Raw genomic sequence first — 24,441 nt, 5'->3', positions numbered from 1 at the left:
ACCCAAGAACATCGATGGGCAGCACCTTTGCCCCGTCAGTGGCATGCCTGTACATGGCTGATTTTGAAGGCAGACACATACAACATCAGTCCAATCCCTTCCTCAACAACATCAAGATGTGGAGGAGATTTATTGATGACATCCTGATCCTATGGACAGGACCACCGACATCGCACGAGGCCCTTTTTGAGTGGGTCAACACCCTTAACCCCTATCTACGCTTTACGATGTCAGTATCACCCAATGAAATTGCCTTTCTTGATCTGACAATAAAATTGAAAGAGGGAACACTGAGTACCACGATGTACAGAAAGCCTACCGACCGTAATAGCCTGCTCCATTACACCAGCCACCACCCAAAAGCCTTACGTACCAATCTCCCTTTTGGACAATTCCTCCGCATCCGGCGAAATTGTAGTGACCTAACTGATTACAAGAAAGAGTCAGCAATCCTATCCAGGAATCTAATGGACAGAGGATATCCCGTGAGGGATGTCTTTAAAGCACAAAAACGAGCCAGGAACAACCACCGAGAAGCTCTCCTCGAACAACGTGAGCCAATACCAGTTGAGAACCAACCAATAACCTGTGTGACAACGTTCATCCCTGTATCAACTAAAATCAAAAGTGCGATCAAGCGCCACTGGGCAATTCTGAACACAGGCAACCTAACTTTTGAACAACCAAGGTTTGCGTTCAAGAGATCCCAGAATGTGAAAGACATTCTTATCAGCACGAGACCCAAAGTCACGAAGAAGGTGGCCCAACAGACACTCTGGCATTTACCTCCTGTGAAGGGGCATTACCCATGTGCCTCCTGTGTGGTATGTGCATACACAGCAGTGCATAAGACAATACAACTCACTGACACTTTCAACTGGGAGCTCAGGGGACACACTAATTGTAACACTTCACACTGTATCTACATGCTTACCTGCCCATGCGGATTACAGTACATTGGGATGACGACACGCCCCATCAAAATCCGCATCACTGAACACCGCAGCAACTTCCGCTGTAGAAAGACAAATACCAAGATGTGCAAACACTATGTGGAGACCAATTACACCGCAGACTCGCTCAAATGGTTGATACTAGAATCCAGTCCCAATTGCTCTAAACGAGCTTTATTTCACAAAGAACAAAGGTGGGTCCACCAATAATCATCTGACAGTCGGGCCTGAATGAGGACATTCAGTAGCACTCATTATGAACTTGTAGCACTAGATCTTCCATATAAAAGGTTTTTATACTGGACCAGATACGAGTAGCTGAGACCTGTATACTGCGGCTTAATCCAAAATTGGTCCGTTCCGCCACTTATTCATAATAGCCGCCACCACTACAATGTCGTAGACATGGCATTCCAATAGGGGGCCAGTTTCGCTACCTAACATATCAAACCTTACATCACCCCTTAAAGCAACGGTGATTAGGCCATCCACACCTCGTTGCCCCATTAGACCCCCCCTCTACATAATCACGGACTCACTAGCTAGCTTAGTCCGATACCTGGTTGCGCTAGTCTTTAACTCCATTCTTTAATGGCCGCCACAGTAACCAGGAAAACCACCCGACCGAACACAGGGGGCGGAGCTACGACCCCGTCCAGGCGTTTCCATCTGTAAATGGCAACCGCCACTGAGCTCCAGTATCTATCCGAACTCGGCGGCGATGGGTAGGTGAAGAAGTAGGACACGGGAGTAGAGAGGTAAGGAGAACCCCCAAGGGGCGAATTGGGCATCTCTAAGAGGAGTGGTTCCCTTAAGGCAGTATCTGTGGATCCCACCCAGATCCTGTAGAGGGCTTTTTGTATACCTGACCATGCCACAAATTGACCCTGTACACGTCTACTTTCCTTAGCCACACCTGATGGTTTCCACCCTGATGTACCAACCCGCTGAGCCTTGTTGTGGCAAATAATTCCAGACCATTAGGTGAGTCGGGACCCCTCCATAGTAGCCCTGCGCACATTGAGTGGTAGCAATTTCTCCACACACTAAACCCTTATTCAAATGAGAAGGAGATTGATCCTCCTGATGGACTGCTGTTGTTTTTAAACTGTTCTTTCACTTACAATGCGTTGGTGTGACGGTACACTTCACGTTGTCACAAAACGCTCACGTTAACTTGGAGCCATTATAAACTCACTATCACTAGCATGACACTGTGTGCAAGATGGATCCCGGACCATGTAGTAACTCTGGCGATTACTGTACGTTATTAACCCTGTGTTCTTATTCCCCATTTAGTCATAGGATAAAGCTACGGAGGTAATAATATCTGCACTTTGGTATTAGGCACATGACACTAGCATGTTATTGATTGTTTGTAGACCTTGTTCTCATCTATCGTAGGTCCTGATGAATCACGGGTACTTTACCCAGGCGAGAAACATGTCGACCAAACCTTTTTAAATCTTAATCTAATCTAGGGCCAGTACACCTAACCCTCTGGCACCTAGTGAGTTAGATTCACGTTTTTAATTGCAGTGGGGGACCTCCAGAATAAAGTGGTTTCCGGTACCCTCTACTACATTTTAAATCACCACCTAGGCTACACACCACATTACCCACACACCCGCACTTCACCAAAAGGCAGTTGGACAAAAAGATCTCCGCGAAAGAGCCCCTCTTTGAGGTGAGCCCGTCGGGGATTGCACCGCCTCCCCGACGAGGAGCAACGCCGATGATGAAGCATGACACCTGCAAGGGTGTGTGAGGCAAATACGTCCAACAAAATGGATGCCCAAAGGTGTGAGATCTACACCTCCGGTCACGCCAGACACACACACTCCTTCCTCTAAGGAACAGTCCAGCACCCTACACTGTTGACCCATACTTGTTGAGGGCACTAGCTGGAACTGGACCTTCCACTTCCCGTAGTGGTAATTGTGCCCTGTTGATCGAGTGATCACTCTCCCTCCTTTTGACAACTACATCCATCCATCTATCTATCTATCCATCTATCTATCATCTATCTATCCATCTATCCATCGCCCTCACTCTATCTATCGTCCTCACTCTATCTATCGCCCTCACTCTATCTATCGGCCTCACTCTATCTATCTATCGCCCTCACTCTATCTATCGCTCTCACTCTATCTATCGCCCTCACTCTATCTATCACACTCTATCTATCTATCTATCTATCTATCTATCTATCTATCTATCTATCTATCTATCTATCTATCGCCCTCTATCTATCTATCTATCTGTCTATCACCCTCACTCTATCTATCTGTCTATTGCCCTCACTCTATCTGTCTATCTATCGCACTCACTCATCTATCTGTCTTTTGCCCTCACTCTATCTGTCTATCTATCGCACTCACTATCTATCGCCATCACTCTATCTATCTATCTATCTATCTATCTATCGATCACCCTCACTCTATCTAGCTGTCTTTATATCGCCCTCTATCTATCTATCTATCGCCCTCAATCTATCTATCTATCGCCCTCACTCTATCTATCGCCCTCCCTCTATCTATCTATCGCCCTCACTCTATCGCACTCACTCTATCTATCGCACTCACTCTATCTATCGCATCACCACAGCATCACTCAGCACCACCACAGCATCACTCAGGGGCCCCACAACATCACTATGCGCTACCACTGCATCACTGAACGCCACAGCATCACTCGTCGCCACCACAACATCACACAGCGCCACCACAGCATCAATCTGTGCAACCATTCAACAACAACTGGTTCAAATATGTTCTCTCAATGTTTCAAGCTTTATTACAGATGTCACAAAAAGATGTTAATATTTCACTTCTGTTCTTGGATTTTCGTCACAATAAAATACACTGAACATAATCTTCACAAAAGTTATTTACAAAAGTTTAAGCTATTGCCATTATAAATTACAATGACTTTTATTTAAGTATTAATTATTAAAAAAAATTAAAAGCCATTGTTATGTGTAATAGCAATACATCTAAGTCACGTAAATACAACACATATTGCATTACAAATGCTATAGGTGTCACATTTGCGAAAGTTATAACTATTGGGATTGTAAATGACAAGCTATTAATTTCGCTATTTTCAAACCCCACACATAAATAAAAAAATTGTCATTTACAATACCAATAGCTCAAACTTTCCTAATGCGAGACCTATTGCATTGCAAATGCTTGTTTATACACGTGAGGACCTTTGCATATTATTCATGATGTTGGTGGAGCCTTGGTGAAGGTAGAATTGTGATTACAAACAAAAGTTGATCAATACTGTACTTTATTCTAGCCCTGAAGAAGTCTTTGGCACTAGGACCGAATGACGAAGCGCGTGTTGGCTAAAACATTGAAGATGTTACTGGATAATGAATAAAGAGGAGACTAATTTATGTCATGTGTCTATTGTTCAATACATTTTGTGTTGAGTGCTGCAATGTGACTTTGTATGTATTGACTTTGATCCTTTTGAGGATTGTTTGGGTGGTCACTCCCACCATCTGGAGTACTAGTTTTTGGATTACAAAATTATAATACCAGGAGATAATTTGGAAGTGTGCAACTACCTGTATCCAGCCACCATTTTTATATATTTACAGAAACTCAAATTACCAGCATTTCGAACACTATGCACAGTTCCAAAATCAAATGTGCATTTAAATGCAAACACAATAACAGTATCCGATCTAAAAGTTTTTCATTTTTTTCCTCCTTACTATAAAATATGTAATGCGAAACTATCGCAACATGCAGTAAAAAACATATATGGTACCAGGCAAAGAGGATGCACTAGTAGTGATTGATTAGCACCACTCTAGTTTTAAGGTGACCCAGGGCCAAGGACAGGGAAATTGTTGGCCCCTGGATCTCAGAGAGTACCTGGGATTATACTACTAAAATTCCTGAAATAAGGCTGGTGGGTTGGGTAGTGTATGCAGGTTTGTATGGTAGACAAAGGGATTTAAAAATATTCCATTCCTTAAGTGGTAACAAATGCAAAGAGGCCTGGACAGGTCAAATATGATCTATTGATTACAGGCCACATACTCTCTGGCAGCCAAATCTTGCACCAATCACAGCTTATAAACCACATAGGGCCAGATGTAGGTGGCTCATTACTGGTCGGTAACGGCCGAAATTAACGAATTTCGGCCGTTACCGACAGGTAATGGGTTTTCTTATGTAGGGGGCCGAAATTAAGGATTCGGTAATTTACTGAATCGGTAATTTGAGGAATCGGTAAATTACCGCATTCGTAAATACCGATTTGGTAAATTATCGAATTCCTAATGCAGGGAGCACTTAAATGAGTGCTTATCCCATGTTAGGATTCGTTATTTACCACCAACTACAAGTTGGTGGTAAATAACGAAAAAAAAACAAAAAGCAATTAATGCAAATTGCTTCAGTGCCATGTTGCAGACATACATGCCCTTAGGGCCCTTAGGGCATGTATGTCTGCAACATGTGCACCCATAAACAATTGAGGGGTGCAACAGGGTGTCAAAGTGACACCCTGCCACCCTTCAATGTTTTGCCCCTTTTACCGAATCGGTATTTATTGATTCGGTAATTGACATTCATTCCTATGGGCCTGTAGGCCCATAGGAATGAATGGCAATTACCGAATCGGTAAATACCGAATCTTAACGATTCGGTCATTTTTACCGATTTTTAAGCTACATAGCATTTACCGATTCGTAAATACCGAATCGGTATTTACAAATCAGTAAATACTATTTACCTACAAGAGGCCCATAATGAGGTAGAGCCAATCATGCTGAAATAAAAGCATTCAAAATTCGTATTATTTTCAAGAGAAAGAGTACAGATAAAGAATATTCTTAGAGTGGGTAATGGAGGAAAGAAAGCTGAACTGACCACAGCATTGATTTGCCTGACCATAGAAAGCAATTTGAAGTGAAGATTCTTTCACAAAAGAGACCGGGCCCGGCTTTTGGTCCAGGGAGCGGTGCAGAACGGCAATTCACATAAAGGGAAGGATTGACTGGTCGTAAAATCTCCGGGCCCATTCACAGAGAGCCTCTACAGTCGTGGTGGCGTCTACGCACGTGTGGCGGAATCTCCGCAATGAGAAACTGCAATGCGGAGATTCGGCCACAAGAACGGTGATTCCGCCACGACTGAGGAGCCTCCGCCACGACTGCGGAGGCTCTTTGTGAATCGAGCCCTCAGTCGTCTCACCATTTAGATTTTCAAAATAATTTGTGATTCAGCTGCTTACACAACAAGCATTGGCAAAGCCAAATAGGTCTCGCCTTTGGATCCTATTAGTTTTGCTAGTGGATTTAGCCGTGCTGCACAGTAATAAACAGGAAGAGCCGGCTTCATCATTTTGTAGGCACATGCGCCTAGCATGCTTGCACCAATAATGTGATGCAAGCATGTTTTTTCTTTTTGAATACTAACACAAGTTGGATTGATAAACAAAAACAAACTAATGCAGGTGGGTGAGGGTAAAGACCCAGATGGGGGTAAGAATGCAAGTCAAGGAAGTAACATCGAGGGTGAAACTACAGAGGTTGAAGAAAGAGGGCAGGGGAAAGCAACACACAGGTTAGAAGCAAGCAACATGGGATGGGGGAGGAAAGAAGCACCACTGAGGGCATGGGTGGACATGTAGAGCACTTCGGACGGAAGCAAAAGGAGACAGCAACATGGAGGGGATTGAAGCGAGCAAGAGAAGGCGTATCGTGGACTTACAGCACATGTGAGAGCAGCTCAAAGAACGAATCTTGCTTTTAGGTATGGCTTCACAAATCGTAGAGCTGCATTTTAAACCACATATTTTTTGTATTTTATGGCAGATGTTTTATTTTTGTAGATTTATATTTGAAATTGAACTTCTGGGATTGTATTTTCTGTGTACTATGATTTTACTTTGGGGGGCCATTTTTAAACTGCTATGTCTTTTTTTTATAATGTATTGTTTTGCTTTTTCACTCCTTTTTTATTTCTCATATACTTTTGTTGGCCTATTTATTATGACCAAATAAAGTTGATTTGACGTGACTTGACCTCAGGGAGTCCAAGGGCCACTGCAAACAAATTGAGAGAGAATGGAGACTTGACAAAACGCACCGCTCGATCCACATGCAAAGCCACCCTCAACCTCTACCACCAATAACTACAAGATGCAAAGAAAAAGGCCCTAACGCTCAGACACGAAGCCCACCCCAACAACGGCAAAATAGTCTTCCCCGTTGTCAAGGAGTTCTCCAATCCCGCAGCTGCCAACAGTAACATCATCCCAACTCAAGCACTCTGCAACGCCCTCTCAAACAGAAGATTGCCAAGATCTACAACACAAACGACCCACAGCATACCAATACGAACTCCCCTGACAAGCCAGATACATCCTTCATCGTCAGACTGCAGCTAAGCAACTGGAAGCACCTCATTGAGTGAAGAAATCACTGCCCTGATGAATTCCATCCACTCGGGAGCCCCCTCAGGTACATGCCCCCATTTCATACAAAACTTGGAAGAACCATCATCTACCCTGCGGTCACTGCTGTCATCAACACCTTCAACACCACCACCACCTTTCTGTCTTGCTGGAAAAATGCAATAAACAACGCCCTCAGCAGCTACAAACCCATCTCGCTCTTGCCTTTTCCAGCTAAAGTCATTGACAAAGCAATCAATACCCAACTTGCTGACCACCTGGAACTCTATCAACTCCTAGACAGTTCTCAGTCATGTTTTTGCACCAACCAGAGCACAGAGACAGCCCTCATTGTGGCCACGAGGACATTAGAAACATCCTCGACACACTCCTCGTCCTCGACCTCTCTGCATTTTTTATATGGTCTCCCAATCAGAAAAATGCAGCAGTTGGATATCTGAGGACAGGGCCTCAGGGGATAACCTCCTTCCACATGGACAGAACTCAACAAGTTAGACATCCCCCCTTCAACTCAAAACCCAAAAAACTCATTAGCGGAGTCCCTCAAGGATCGTCGCTCAGCCCAGCACTCTTCAACATCTACTTGATGCACCTTGTGGACATCATCAGAGCCCACGGCATCAACATAGCAGCCTACACCAACAAAACATAGCTCACCATTGCCCTTACCGGCTCAACCAGCACCACCAAAGCAAACTTCGCCAACTGCATGATCAACGTCACTGCTTGGATAAAAAACAACTGCCTCCAGCTTGACACAGACAAAACTGAAGTCCTAATCTTTGGCAACAACCGAAGGACGCTTCTTGATGGCCCTCTGAACATGACCTCCCAGCCGCCCCTGTGCACCATGACAAGAAACGGGGATCATCCTTGTGCACCAACCTCTCCATCAGCAGATACATCAACACCGTCTCCTTATGCTTCCACATCCTGCGAATGCAATGCAAGATTTTCAAGTGGATCCCACTGAAAACAAGACGAATTGTTATCCAGGCTCGTATCACTAGTAGACTTGATTACAGAAACGCCATCTACGTCGGTATCATAGCTCATGTCCTATGGCATCTGCAAACCAATCAGGAAGCAGCTGCCAGACTCATCCTGAAAATCCCATGAAATAACCACATCTCTCCACACCTCAACAATCTCCACTTGCTCCCGGTCCAGGAAGGATGTAAGTTCAAGCTACTCAACAACACCTACAAAGCTCTCCACAACAGTGGTCCAGCATACCTCAACCCCCGCTTCAACTTCTCCCAGCCCACCAGACACATTTGATCTGCGTCCCCAGAAAGAGCACACCTCAGCGCATCAAGAAGATCAAAGGAGGAGAGTGCGCCGTCTCATATCTTATAGGCAAGACCTGGAACGACCTTCCTAAACACCTCAGAACCTCACCCTCCCTCATAGACTTCTAAAGGAAAGTCAAGTCATGCCTCTTACATACAAAACAGACATGATCTCCTCACCCCCTTGAGGCCTGCCCTACTCAGCACCTGGATACCCTCAAGGGTTATTAGCTACACTCGATAAATTCACATAACATAATATTAGCTAACAACCAAGTAAAAAAACATGAAGGCAGCCAGAAACTTACATTTTGAAAGGTCGTCTCATCTCATGTCAAGTTGCACGTAGGTTGAGGAGAAAAGAGTAAAACCCACAAATCTGTTTTTACTGAATTACTCTCTTATGTAAGGAAAACAACTCACGCGCACACACAAAAATTTTCAACAAGACCTAGAATGCAGCAAGACAACTGAAAATCACACACCAAAAGCTCCTACTTGTTTACTCCTTCTTTCATATACATCCGAGCCTCATGTTTTCCCAAAATACTGTTCATTCTTTATAGGTTTTCGTATGAAGACACTACGAAAATCACAACAGGTAGGCACTCTCAAAAACGAAGACAAAGGACTCTAAAACCTATATATGCACTGAGAACTAATACTTTAACTGTTGAATTGAACTATGCTCGTGACTGTGTAAATTGTGTACTTCTTTCTGCTGAAATGGAATTGTGCAACATCTATTACGTGTAATTATTGAACGTTATGATGTTTTGTTTTGAAATACAAATAAAATATTTTATTTAAAAAAAAACGAAGACAAAGGTATTTGCACAGTGTGACACCGTTTAGTTAATGGTGCGCAATCAAAACATCAATTTTTTTTATATCAACCAACATTGATATTGAGTTTTTAATATTGTAGGGACAGAATATCGAAGTCAAGAATATCGTTGACCAGAATATCGACCTTAAGAAAGTAATATTGTTTTATTTTAATATCGATGTTAGTAATATCAAAGTTAGTAATGTCAATAATATGTCAATAATATCGATATTTTTATTAGTGTTATGTATTTTAGTATGTATTTTATATGTATAAATTTTTTTAAGGTATTTTCATTATTTTTAAATATATGTATTAAATGTTTAGAAATTAGTCATTTTTTTATAATGTACATTTTGTGTTTTAGTATCAGAGCGGGTTGTGAGTTTACAGGGGAGTAGGGTGGTAAGTAATTTAATTATAATTAATTAATTCATATGTTTTTATTTATTGTTATTGAAGATTAATTTATTGTTAATTAATTGATTGGTCATTAATTGGTTAATTTATAATTATATTAATTATAATTAAGTTATTAATACTTTTTATTTATTGTTATTGTTAGTTAATTAATTATTAATTGGAAATTAATTTGTATTAATTGATAATTAAATAATTATGTGATTTTTATGTGTAGCGAGTTGTGGGTTTATAGGGGATTAGGGTGGGAAGTAATTGAATTATAATTAAATAATAATATGTTATTGAATATTAATTTATTGTTAATTAATTTATAGGGGAATAGGGTTGGAAGTAATTGAATTATAATTAAATAATAATATGTTATTGAATATTAATTTATTGTTAATTAATTTTACATTGGTAATTAATTTTAATTAATTGATTAATTGATAATTACATTAATTGTGTTATCTTTTATGTGTAGGGTATTGTGTGTTATTGGGGAATAGGGTGGGAAGTAATTTAATGTTATTTAAGTAAATAATAATTTAATTGTATTGTTATTCATTAATAATGTATTTGTTAATTAATCATGAATATGTTCTTTTTTTATTATTATTATTTAATTGATAAGTATGTTAATTTAACCCCAACGCTATCCAACACTTTCCCTACTGTTGCAGTCACTGGAGTTGGAATAGTAATTTTAACCCCTACGCTATCCAACATTTACCCTACTGTTGCACTGTTTGAAGTAAGAATAGTAATTTTATTCCCTCCACTATCTAATATTTTTTGTATTATTTTAGCTAATGTAGTATATAATTAACTTTAAAAAGATTACAAATTCTTTTAATTTGTTTAATTTGTTACATATATTTATTTAATTTTTATTTATAATATTGTTTTTTAAATAATGTATGTTGTTAAAATAATTATTAAAACATATTAATAAGTAAGTAAACATATTAATAAGTATATATTATATGTATATGTTTAATGTATTTATAAATTATATATGTATATATTATTTATAATTTTTAAACATTTTTAAATATGTTTAACTGTTTATTTTGATTATATGTATTATTTACTTTATTTTACATTATTTTTAACTTAAAAAAACAATATCGTTAACAACGACATTTTTTACATCATTATTTTTTTCCGATATTTTTGTACTTACCATACTGTAGATAGGATGTCGATATTCTTGACTTCGATATTCTTGCTGTGATATTTCTGTAGGTCGATATTCTGACCTTCGATATTCTATCAGTAATTCAAAGTTGTTCAAGAGTGCAAGAAACCAGGGACCTACCACAACCTTCCCCCAATATGAGACAGTATTTTGTCTACTTCAAAATCTATCAACAATGTGTGTCAGCACTCTGTATGATAGATCAATACAGTCCAAATTTAACGTGATACCAGCATCAGAACATATAGGTAAACTTAGAAGCCCTTTTTGCAAATTACACATTGATCCATTGTGAAGTATAGAAATAATCTTTATTCCAAGAGCTTCTCCACGTAGTTTAACAAGATCCAATACATTTGCAGTAGCCAATGTGTTTCAAACTTAAGAACTCCTTCAGGGCTAATGTATCCTGTGCAGTTCCAGTTTGGTCAGAAACATGTATTGTCAATAATTGTCCATTTGCATTTACGCCAACAACCCGCTAGGCATGGACTGCACTCCATATCACACGAAAAACCTTGACTGTCAGCTCAGAAATGAATAATTGGTAATGAAACATGTACATATTTCAAGACACAATTGTCGTGTAAATTCTGTACCTGATCCAGATTAATACGGAGCAAATTTATACACTATTAAATAAAATACAGTATGTTTTTGTATAACTGGTATTCTGACCTTACATATTGGAACATGTTGAAGAAAGACGTTTATGTGAAATAAAATATTTGCCTATGTTCACACAATTTAAGTGGGGAAGCCCCAATGTATCCAGGTTTTCTGGATTCACTTCGTGCAAATCGGCTAATAAATAGGTAATTATTTGTTTTTCCTTATGTTTGTGCATTTTTCTACAGTTTTTATATAGCGCAAACTCAGAGCGCTTTACACAAGGTCACCTTTATTGTTTATAGGCATGGGAGATCAAAGTAATTTGCCCAGAATCACAGGATGTTGTGCTGAATCAGACTCGGAACTGGCTCCCAAGGCCCAAAGGAGCCAGCTCTGGCCATGATGCCACATCCTGGGTAGAGGGAGAGAGGAAGGCAGAAACCACACGAAAGCTCAGCTTGTTATGGGCTCGAGGTTTTTATTGTTTTATTTTTTTTGTTTAATGCGATTTTATATAGCGCGAACTTTACCCGAAGGTGTCAGAGCGCTTTACATAAGAACCAGTTGCAAAACATAAGGACTAAGGATTACATGTGTTACATAAAAGATACAAACAGAAAAAATTGCAAATGTACAAGATGTAAAGTCACATAAGGAAGAGGTACAAACAGAAAGAAAAAGTGCAAATTTCCAAATAGTAAAGTCACTCAAGGAAGAGATACGAATGATATACTCTAAGAGTCACATAGGAATGGTAGTGAGTACAAAGGTATACTGCATATACTAGTGATTAGAGTTATCTCTATATACATAGGGAAGGGATACGAATGGATATACTCTAAGAGTCACATAGGATTGGTAGAGAGTACAAAGGTCTACTGCATATACTAGTGATTAGAGTTATCTCTATATACATAAGGAAGGGATACCAATTGATATACTCTAAGAGTCACATAGGAATGGTAGAGAGTACTAAGGTCTACTGCATATACTAGTGATTAGAGTTATCTCTATATACATAGGGAAGGGATACCAATGGATATACTCTAAGAGTCACATAGGAATGGTAGAGAGTACAAAGGTCTACTGCATATACTAGTGATTAGAGTTATCTCTATATACATAGGAAAGGGATGCCAATGGATATGCTCTAAGAGTCACATAGGAATGGTAGAGAGTACAAAGGTCTACTGCATATACTAGTGATTAGAGTTATCTCTATATACATAGGGAAGGGATACCAATGGATATGCTCCAAGAGTCACATAGGAATGGTAGAGAGTACAATGGTCTACTGCATATACTAGTGATTAGAGTTATCTCTATATACATAGGGAAGGGATACGAATGGATATGCTCTAAGAGTCACATAGGAATGGTAGAGAGTACAAAGGTCTACTGCATATACTAGTGATTAGAGTTATCTCTATATACATAGGGAAGGGATACCAATGGATATGCTCTAAGAGTCACATAGGAATGGTAGAGAGTACAAAGGTCTACTGCATATACTAGTGATTAGAGTTATCTCTATATACATAGGAAAGGGATGCCAATGGATATGCTCTAAGAGTCACATAGGAATGGTAGAGAGTACAAAGGTCTACTGCATATACTAGTGATTAGAGTTATCTCTATATACATAGGGAAGGGATACGAATGGATATACTCTAAGAGTCACATAGGATTGGTAGAGAGTACAAAGGTCTACTGCATATACTAGTGATTAGAGTTATCTCTATATACATAGGGAAGGGATACCAATGGATATGCTCCAAGAGTCACATAGGAATGGTAGAGAGTACAATGGTCTACTGCATATACTAGTGATTAGAGTTATCTCTATATACATAGGGAAGGGATACGAATGGATATGCTCCAAGAGTCACATAGGAATGGTAGAGAGTACAATGGTCTACTGCATATACTAGTGATTAGAGTTATCTCTATATACATAGGGAAGGGATACGAATGGATATACTCTAAGAGTCACATAGGAATGGTAGAGAGTACTGCATATACCAGTGATTAGAGTTATCTCTATATACATAGGGAAGGGATACGAATGGATATACTCTAAGAGTCACATAGGAATGGTAGAGAGTACTGCATATACCAGTGATTAGAGTTATCTCTATATACATAGGGAAGGGATACGAATGGATATACTCTAAGAGTCACATAGGAATGGTAGAGAGTACAAAGGTCTACTGCATATACTAGTGATTAGAGTTATCTCTATATACATAGGGAAGGGATACGAATGGATATGCTCCAAGAGTCACATAGGAATGGTAGAGAGTACAATGGTCTACTGCATATACTAGTGATTAGAGTTATCTCTATATACATAGGGAAGGGATACGAATGGATATACTCTAAGAGTCACATAGGAATGGTAGAGAGTACTGCATATACCAGTGATTAGAGTTATCTCTATATACATAGGGAAGGGATACGAATGGATATACTCTAAGAGTCACATAGGAATGGTAGAGAGTACAAAGGTCTACTGCATATACTAGTGATTAGAGTTATCTCTATATACAGAAAAGCAGAGTTCCATTGAGAGGGGTCGGACCTCGAACTGAGCCAGAGGCAGACTTCAGGCTCGAGCTTGGCTCCACCTTTCAGTGGCTCGACCAACTCTCTGCATAAACAATGGCCACTCGTGATCTATAAACATACTTCCAGAAGTGAACTGACTCATAGGGAAACCTACCCACCCCCAGACAGGCCTTCAAAGTGACCCAGTCCAATGGCAGATATAGTCCCAGCCTCAATAGCTTTGCTTAGACATCAGCTTGTTAGTGGAGTATGTGGGAATTGCTGTTTCATCTCAGGGTGTGCATGCTGTAAATGTGTGTGCACGAGCCCTACCAGTCTTGCATAGACACCATCTCCTTAGAGGATTGCTCATGTGTCAGCTGTAGTATTACTTGAGTGGCTCTGCCCCAGCCTCTCACAGGGACCAGCCTGATGTGACGTTTTTCTGCAAAGAAGTGCACCTCTGCACAACTGCATGTATACAAGGATGTTCACAACCCACATTTATAGGCCGAATTCTCACGAAGATCTAAGATTCTCCTGGAAGAAAGGAAACCAGAACACGTGCATGGAGAAATTCCTGAGGTTTTACTTCTGGCGATGTCAAAACCCTTCAATAATTATTTTTGGACCTGACCTGTAAATACATGTTGTCTCTTCTACTCATTACTGTATAGTTTATTTCGGTTGACATTGGTCCTTTTGGGCAGCAGTGCTATTACCATCATTAGCTCAGCAGATGTGCCGGCTGAATGCACGCCTATTTATTCCAGTCTTTTCAGTGGCATAGCAAGGGGGGTGGAGGGGTCCGCCCCGGCGGCACAGGTTTTGGGGGCAGCGGCCTCCCCCCTGCTCTTACCTGCGACCGTCACAGGAATCGCCAGCACCCCCGCCTGCTCTTACATGCGGCCGTCGCAGGAATCGCCAGCACCCCCCCTGCTCTTACCTGCGTCCGTCGCAGGAATCGCCAGCACCCCCTCCTGGTCTTACATGCGGCCGTCGCAGGAATCGCCAGCACCCCCCCTGCTCTTACCTGCGTCCGTCGCAGGAATCGCCAGCACCCCCTCCTGGTCTTACATGCGGCCGTCGCAGGAATCGCCAGCACTCCCCTGCTCTTACCTGCGTCCGTCGCAGGAATCGCCAGCACCACCCCTGCTCTTACATGCGACCATCGCAGGAATCGCCAGCACCCCCCCTGCTCTTACATGCGGCCATCGCAGGAATCGCCAGCACCCCCCTGCTCTTACCTGCGTCCGTCGCAGGAATCGCCAGCACCCCCCCTGCTCTTACATGCGACCGTCACAGGAATCGCCAGCACCCCCCTGCTCTTACATGCGGCCGTCGCAGGAATCGCCAGCACCCCCCCCCGCTCTTACATGCGGCCGTCGCAGGAATCGCCAGCACCCCCCTGCTCTTACATGCGGCCGTTGCAGGAATCGCCAGCATATCACGTCAAATGCAGACTTTTTGTCTCCCTCTAGTGACTACTGATCAGAGAATGCCTAACACTGCTGTCCTGTCAGTAGACATATTTGAACCAGCATCTACATATCACTTTGGCGTACAACAGTATGTCCCATCGTCGACCCCATGGAATTGTAATTAAGGACTTGGCTTAAACACATAATACATTTCAGCGATTTCCATAATGTTTCAACCGGCCGGTATGTTGGTTCCTCTCTGCGCATTCTGTTACTGCATCCAGATGTATAACACAACACTGACGTACACCTAAAACCAGCCTGGACTGTTGGCTTTTTCAATGGTTATTAACTGTTTAAGATAAATTAGTAACATCAATGATTTTGTTGTAAATATTTATTATTGAAATTGTTTTTATTTTGAAATTGTGAGACTGTGAATTAAACATTACTGAAGGCTGTCGAAAAGGTGTCCTGGTCTATACAGTGTCTCAACCACTCCCACTATGTTCACTCTGTTAGAAATCTACGTCCTTTTTCTCTCCATGTCTTACAGCTCATCTCCTCAGCACCCTCTTGTCACTCTCTCCTAAATGCACTTCCTCATATTATGTTCAGTACACCATCCCCTAAACACACAACGCACGCATGCACTAACCTGTAAGCACTGCATTTTCTTTTACTTTAGCCCTTTTGTTTTGCAGTTTTATACAGCGCACACTAGATCCAAGGGTATTGGAGCGCTTTACAGGAGCACCAGTTACATTATACAATGACACATTCATTTTTTGTAGGCACAGGGAGATTAACTGATTTGCCCAGAATCACAGGATGTTGAGACAACGCCGAGACTCAAACTCAGGGCCCAATTCTGATGCGGGTTGGAAAGCTTCCAGACTGAATCAGTTTGGAAATTGTTTCCGACCCACTCGGATCGGGAGTCCGACCGACGGAGTACGATGCATCCGGATGCTTCCCAATACAATTTGGTTGGACTCCCATTGACTTCAATGGGAGCATATGTTCCTAACCGCATCATAATTGGGCCCTTGGTCGGTAAGACATGGTCCCGATCCGATTTGGTAGGGGCAAATGCTGTTAGGAGGCCTTCCTAACCACATCAGAATCAGGCCCTAGGTGGGACTGTTTTCCCAACCGCATCAGAATCAGGCTCTCAGTTCCCCAGTTCCAAAGTCAGCAGCTCTGGTTGTTATTGCACATCCTCTCCCACCTTGTCAATATTTTGCCAACTGTGTACCTCTGTCACACACCAAATCATGCACAGGCTCACAATTGTAAGTGGAATAAATGGCCATTGCTCTGTACACTCAGTAGAGAGGCCAAGGACTGGATGAGCATGTATTCTGAATCCCTTCCTGGCCCACTGACTATGAGAGACTCGCTGGAAACTGAATGGAGTACTCAGCGTCAGCTCCAGAGCCCTGAATTATGGCCCGTTATAGTCACCTGAAGCTGGCTGACTTGAAAGTATACACCATGTAAGACTAGCATGCCGCACGAACAAAAAAACACAGAAACACAACATCCTGGAAATAGCAAGCACTCTTAGGGGATGCAAGAATAAGCAAAACGTGAAATATAAATATGAACTAATCGCTGACATGGATTTACATTTTTTACATTCAATGTTCAGAAATCTGATGAGCTTAATTTTTGCCTTTCAATTAAGGTCACTAATATAGAGCCCGATAAGCACTCGTTTCCACTTCCTTTTCTAATTTCTAACAGGTCTGGGACCCGGGGGAACCCGGCCCACTTAAAGCCAAGCATATAAAGAATAAATCCTTGTTCCTAGAGTCGCATTAAGTGGGCGTTTGAAACAACACACAGAGAACCGTCAAATGCCAATGTGGTGCACTCAGTGGATAGCTTAAAAACTGTGCCCACCAAACTCAGTGATGTTTGGGTGCTGGGTACAAAAAATATTCCAACTGTTCTACGTTTTTTTTGTCTGAAAAAACTGCACAAAAAGTAAGGTTTGCAGTGAAAAAAAGTCCACAAAATGAACATTTGAGATTTTAGAGTGCACTCTGCCATAACACAAATCGCTGTGCAAAGATATTATCTTCCACAAAAACGCTTTTGCAGAAAATTTAGTAAACAAAAGTTTAAAAAACGTAGCAAAATATATCAGTGGTGAGTTTTGCACAGCTTTGCAGGCTTAATTTTACCTTCACACGCTCCTGGCTGAGTTATTTCACAGTCACATTGACTTGTAGTATAAAATGAGAGAGTCAGTGTAGAACTCAACCTGAACTGATGTTCCATTTGTGGGGACCCTTATGTGCTTGCTAAGTCTGTCGAAATCGTCTGATGGTTTACTTATGTCCACTCTTTTTAGTTGTTGCATCTATTCACTGCATGAAGGTGGAGATTAGGAAACCTCTTAGTCTGAAGGCCTTATCCGAAGTAAAGTTTGTTTAACTCCATATCAAAAGAGAAGCAAACACTCTTGTAAAATCTCTTGGAAAATGCTTGGCAAACAAAGCCGCTTGCACACGATTTGTTTGCACAGGGTAGTGCCAAAAGGGGACATTTATTTACATGTACTGTTTGCAATGCCTGCCAAACCCCAAGCTCGTTGATTCCTGTTCACATACCTATGTCATCACCCCACTGTGGCACGGAAAAGTCCTTTGCATGGTAATGTACGTGCATCCCTGCCCAGAGTTACCCTATCTGTACCTATGTCTGATTCCCAAGTTACCCTAACTGTACTGATGTGTGGCTCCCTCATGCTGTTTTTTTCTGTCACTCAAACAGGAGCCCTGGGGCACCCCCTTAGTGAGCTTCAAGGTTTGGGATTGGAAAGGGCCAATGTTGATGGTCTGAGAGCGCTGGTCTAAGAAGCTTGCAAACCAGTCAAGAGCTTGTCCCTGCAGACCGGCCTCTCATTTGCAATATCAGTTTCTGATGAGAGACCGTGTCAAAGGCTGCTGTCAGATCCAACAAGAACAACAGCACTGATTTATTTTCATCCAAGGCTAATTTGATATAATCAGTGACCCTGATGAGAGTTGTTTCTGTGGAATGGTTGGATCTGAACCCAGACTGCGAGGGATCAAGGATACCATTGCCATCGAGATAGTTCATTAATTAGGTATTAACATGACTCTCCACCATCTTGCTCATGAGTTGAATTAGCGAGATTGGTCGGTAATTGGAGAGTACTTCGGCCGGCATCTGATCTTTTTTCTTAATAGGAAGCACTTGGGCGGCCTTCCAATCCAGAGGCAGACTACCTTCACTTAAAGAGGTGTTCAGGATCTCAGCAATAGGGGCGGCCAGGAGAGGGGCAAGGAGAGCATATTTGTGGGCGGGCATAACTTCCAGAGGAAATCCGGATTTAGCCATTTTTAAGATGGCTTCCACCTGTGATACCTAAATAGGATTAAATTGATTTAGCCCTTCACCGAAGCTTTCAATTGGTACAGATCCAGGATGAAAAGGCAGCACATGATCACTGCTTTGGAGAAATTGATTGTAAATTAGGTTGATTTTGTCATCAAAGTACACCGCTATACTATCACACAGTTCCTGCAAGGGGATAATCTGTTGGGCGCATGCAGTCGGATTAGTGAAGGAGTTCAGAACTTTATAGAGAACCTTTGATGAACTTCCTGCCTGATTAAGTTTAGTTATAATGTGAGCTTTACATGCCTTTTTAAAATTCTTATGGTAGGTGGAGAGGGCCAGTTTAAATTTAAGCCTTTCACTTTCCAGTTGAGATTTACACCAAGACTTTTCTAAGCATTTACAACTAGATTTTTCACTGCGTAAGTCAACTGTGTACCAGTCATCACTGTTTTTCCGAGAGTTACTAAGCTGGTATGACACAGGAGCTAACCTATCTATCACCTCGCTCAAGGTATCATTAATGGCCTTAAGTTTCCTGGTGACGTCCATATATTCATTAAAAAGTGGTGGGACGTATATTTTACTACAAGAATCAATCCTGACTTTATGCCTGCGCCTTTGAAGACTGTTCAGTGGACGTCCAGTCACTTGGTGTTTAAGGCAGCTGTTCATCCGGAAAGGAATCATAAAGTGGTCTGACCACATCAACGAGCAGGGGGGATCAGCAACAATAAGGGAAGAATTGGTGAATATAATGTCCAGTGTGTGATCAGCTGAGTGTGTGGGCCCAGAATTGATCATACCTAAGCCTAGAATGGACATGTCGGCTAAGAAATTCGCCACCTCTATATTCTCCTTCTCTTCACTATGGATATGTGTGCCTGCAAGTGGTAGACTATATGAAGGATACAGCGCTTGCATGTTAAATGTAGGTGGGGGTTGGGCGCACACCGCCTCACACTCCAACACTCAGTTTGCCCCAAAGCATCATAATAAATGCAGTGCATGATATCTCTTTTGTCCAATGTCAGGCTATAGTTTTTCCCCCTTGTTGGTGCAGTCAGTGCTGTGTATCTCTAGACACGTGTTTCAGGATAATTGTCCTTCGTCAGTAGAGAGCAACACTTTTTTTGGGGGTGCTGGAGATGCTACCCAAAGTCTTCTCAGGTCTCAGTACCACTCGCTGGGCACAGTGTGCGCCCACCCCCTCCTATGTTAAATGTAGGTGCTGGGTGTATGTGTGCCTATAAGTGGTACTGCACATGAAGGATACAATGTATTGTGTGTCGGCTGTATACATGCACTGGGTGAATGTGTGCCTGTGAATGGTACAATACATGGAGGGTCTTGGGTTCCATTTTGGGAAGCCCAGGCCTGCAAGGTGAAATATGGAGTGGAGGTAGAGGAGTCCCCCAGACAGATTTGTGTGTTGTTGCATTCCTGGAAGCTGTGTGGAACACACATTGGAGAGGGGAGAGCCAGGCTTCACCTGTACACTTCAATGTGTGGACTTTCATTCAGTGAGAGGTCACACGGGGCCGGGGCTCATCTCAGGAAGGAGATGGGGCTGATACACATATCACTGCGCCCGGCATCCAGGTGTGAACTCTAGTCACTGCCATTGCCTGGTTTTGGAGCTCTAAGCTTTGGAGTCGCTCCCGCTTCAACATACTGCTATCAAGAGGAAGAGAGGGCCAGAGTTGGCACTTCAAATGAACCAGACTCCCAACATACACTTCAAAAACTCAGACTCTAAATCATATTTGGTGCCTGGAAATGGACTATAAGAAGGGGAGCATGAGACCTCAAAAGTTGTTATCTGGCAAGCAGCCAGATGTGCTGGGTGAGGAGGGGAAGCTCTGAAAGACTTCTGCCTGTGCTCAGGCCTGGGACCAAGGCCTGCCGGTCTCTGCTGGTCTCTGCTGGATGAGGGGGCATCATCCAGGGAATCCAAGACCACACGCCCTGGAGCCTATTCACCAGTGCCTGCCTGCTTGCCAAGGCCAGTGTTGACTGTGAGGAAGAGGAGAGCACTGGAGGAAGCGAGGTCCAAAGGGGGGCCCTGTCCAGTGGAGTCCTTTTGCGAGGTGTGAGGAGACGGATGTTGCACCGACTGCTCTGGTGGAGGACGAAGTCAGCAATCCTTGAATGCCTGAGGAGGGTCGCCATGAATTGAGCAGTGTTCGTTGCTGAGCCTATCGGGCTGGAGCTCATGCATAGTGAGGAGCCAGCAACCCCTCAACCAGAAGGGGCTGTTGCTGTGGGCTTCGTTGTGCCGCATGGGCCAGAGCCCATGTACAGAGAGGATCAATCAATCAGCGTTTGTATAGCGCAGCACTGTTACCCCTAGGGGTATCTGCGTGTTGTGGGTGTGATGTCTCAGGCGAAGAGCCAGGACCAGGTCTTGAGTTTCTTCCAGAAGTCTTCCAGGGAGGGTGCTGTTTAAGGATGGAGGGGTAGGTCATTCCAGGTCTTGGTGGCGATGTAGGAGAAGGAGCAACATCCGCTGCGACTGATGCTGGGGGTGTGTGCAGGGGCTTTTGAGGAGGACTGCAGTGTCTTGCGGGTAAGTGGAAGTTCAGTCATTGGTTGATGTAGGCCGGTCCTTGATCGTGCTAGAGATTTGTAGGCGAGTATGAGGATCTTGATCTGGCATTTCTTCTGGATGGGGAGCCAGAGGAGGTTTCTGAGGTGTAGGGTGATGTGAGTCAATTTGGGGAGGTCCAGGATGAGTATGGTTGCAGCATTCTGCATGGTCTGGAGTCTTTCAAGGAGCTGGGAGGAGATGCCGGCGTAGAGAACGTTGCAGTAGTCGAGTCAGCTTTGAAATTGAGTTTAAGGCAGTCATCTCTCATCCTGTTGGATACGTTGATCATGGCGTCACAGACGTTGATTCTGGTGGTGATGGGGACTTTGGTGAGTGAGAGGATGAGTGGAGTGCCATCTGCATGGGAAATTATGTTGAGGAAGTGGGATCAGACAATGTTTAAGAGAGGGGTCGTGTAGGTGTTGAACGAGGTGGTACTGAAGGATGATCCTTGATGTACGCAGCATTAGATGTCCTTAGGTGCGTAGGTGAAGGGAGACAGCTGGATGATCTATGTGTGTCCTGTGAGGAATGAGGAGATCTGTTTAGCTGAATGCCGATGTTGTAGAGTCTCTTGAAGAGGGTGTGATAGGAAACAGTTTCTAAGGCAGCAGAGAGATCGAGGAGAGTCATAGCCACAGTCTCTCTGTGGTCAAGGAGGGTTCTGATGTTGTCAGTGACAGCGATAAGGGCAGAATTAGTGATGTGAGCGGCACAGAATTCTGATTGGGAGGTGTCAAGCAGGTGGTTTGTTCCAGGTATTCGGTGAGCTGTTTGTTGATGACCTTCTCGAGTACTTTGGCAAGGTAGGGAAGCAGGGAGATTGGTCGATAATTTTTGAGTTCTCTGGAGTCAGCGGAGGCTTTCTTTAGGAGGTGTCTGACCTTGGGGTGTTTCCATCTGTCCTGGGAGGCTGCTCTGGCGATAGAGGTATTGATGATGCTGTTGAGTTCTGTGCTGATAGGGTCGGTTCTGAGGTTGAACAGACAGTTGGGGCAGTGGTTTTTGGGTTCACCGGACTGAATGGATGACATGATGGTTGTGGTGGTCTAAGTGGTGATCATTGCCTGGTGTGTACTGGTTGGTCGAGGCTGTTGAGGTTAAGAACAATGGGACGGTCATCGAAGTTCTTGTAGCTGATGGTAATCTTGCTATTGAAGTAGTCCAAGAGGGTATCGCAGAGTTCTTGAGAGAGGTGAATTGTGTTCTCTGTGGCTGCTGAGTTTGAGATGGTGACGATACCATGATTGGGGTCAATTCAAAACTGACGAGAGTCTTAATTGTATTGGAAATGTATGCAAGATTCATGCTTCTCGAGTGTCAACTTAAAGGTGTGTAAAGGTGTGTGAAGTGAAGTACAGGGGTCTGGGAGGAAGACACCCAGTAAATCCTGTAATGATACCTAGATTCAGGTGTGGTTGGGATGACTCTGCACCCAAACGGATATGACCACTATTAGTTGCAAAATCCAACCCATAAAGTCGTGATGGCATGCTTCATCGGCATGAAGTGCGACATACTGAAGTAAACATTGACTTCCCCTGAAACAAACAGTCAGTCAGTCAAAGATCTTTATTCGGAAAAAATAAATCCATAAAAGTACACAGCAAATGCAATGGCATACAGTACAATACAAGAATGAACAACCAAAAAATATAATCTGTCTGATGTGTAAAAATGCAGAAACATGTTAAAAAGACAAGACAATATATACAGTATTTTTTTAAAATTCTTAAAAACAGCGACAACTATCCGAACAAGTATATGTGTGCAAATTACAATGTGCAAAAAAGAGATGATATAAAGTGCAATATGCAAATTGTGGGTTCTTATCAATCAATGTGCAAAGTAGCTCGTGAGCGAACAGCAGCTTTGAGAAAACAGCTCACTCTAAATATTATTTCATCAGTACCTAACATCAGCAAATTCCTCATTGCAATCTTAAAATCTAGGAGATCGTGTTTCCTGCAATATGGCATTAAAAAGTGCACAGTAAACAATTTATAGGTATCACAGAAAAACATGAAATGCATAAGGCTTTGTTTCATAGTCGGGTTACATGGACAACCTAAAGTTTCCAAATGTTTGTTATAACCCAGTGGAAAATTTAACAGATTTACTATGCTCCCGTCCCGGAAACGGAATAACAAACTTCTATTCCACCTACCAAGATTTAAACGTAGGTATTTCTGGGGCGGGGCAGAGTAACTAGTAACCCTGAAACAAACACGTTAGCAGCCCTCCACTGCTCAATCAGCTTCCCTCACGACTTTACACCCCTTTGCATGGTCCTGAAGAAATGCCCTGGATCCACTAGGGAACAAGAGAGGCGTAAAACATGACGACCTGATACCATCAGTTGTTATCCCCACTAGCACTACAATAGGCAGAAGGAAAGTACTCCCTATTTTGACTACCCTGTCAAGAGTATTCCTCTTGACTCCAGTTTTTAACCATATCACATGGACCCCAGAATAAAGTTTCTCCAGGGTACTAGTGTGATATTTTAACTCACTAGCACCACTCCCCACACACCCGCACTAAACACTGCGGTGTTCCTCAAAAAGAACTCCAACAAAGAGCCCTCTCGCGGGGCCTGTGGGGGACTGCAGCACCACCCCACGAGGAGCAACGCCCGATGATGAAGCATGACACCCACTTCGGTGTGAGAGGGCACTTTAACAAGGAGGAATTCCCCCCTTTATATTATCCAACTTACACTCCTTGACAGATTTCCTGTCACTTGTCCTTCTAGCGACCAGACTGGTCCCCTCT

Source organism: Lissotriton helveticus, chromosome 5_1 (genome assembly GCF_964261635.1).
Source record: "Lissotriton helveticus chromosome 5_1, aLisHel1.1, whole genome shotgun sequence".
Taxonomy (NCBI): domain Eukaryota; kingdom Metazoa; phylum Chordata; class Amphibia; order Caudata; family Salamandridae; genus Lissotriton; species Lissotriton helveticus.
This window is presented reverse-complemented; position numbering follows the sequence as displayed.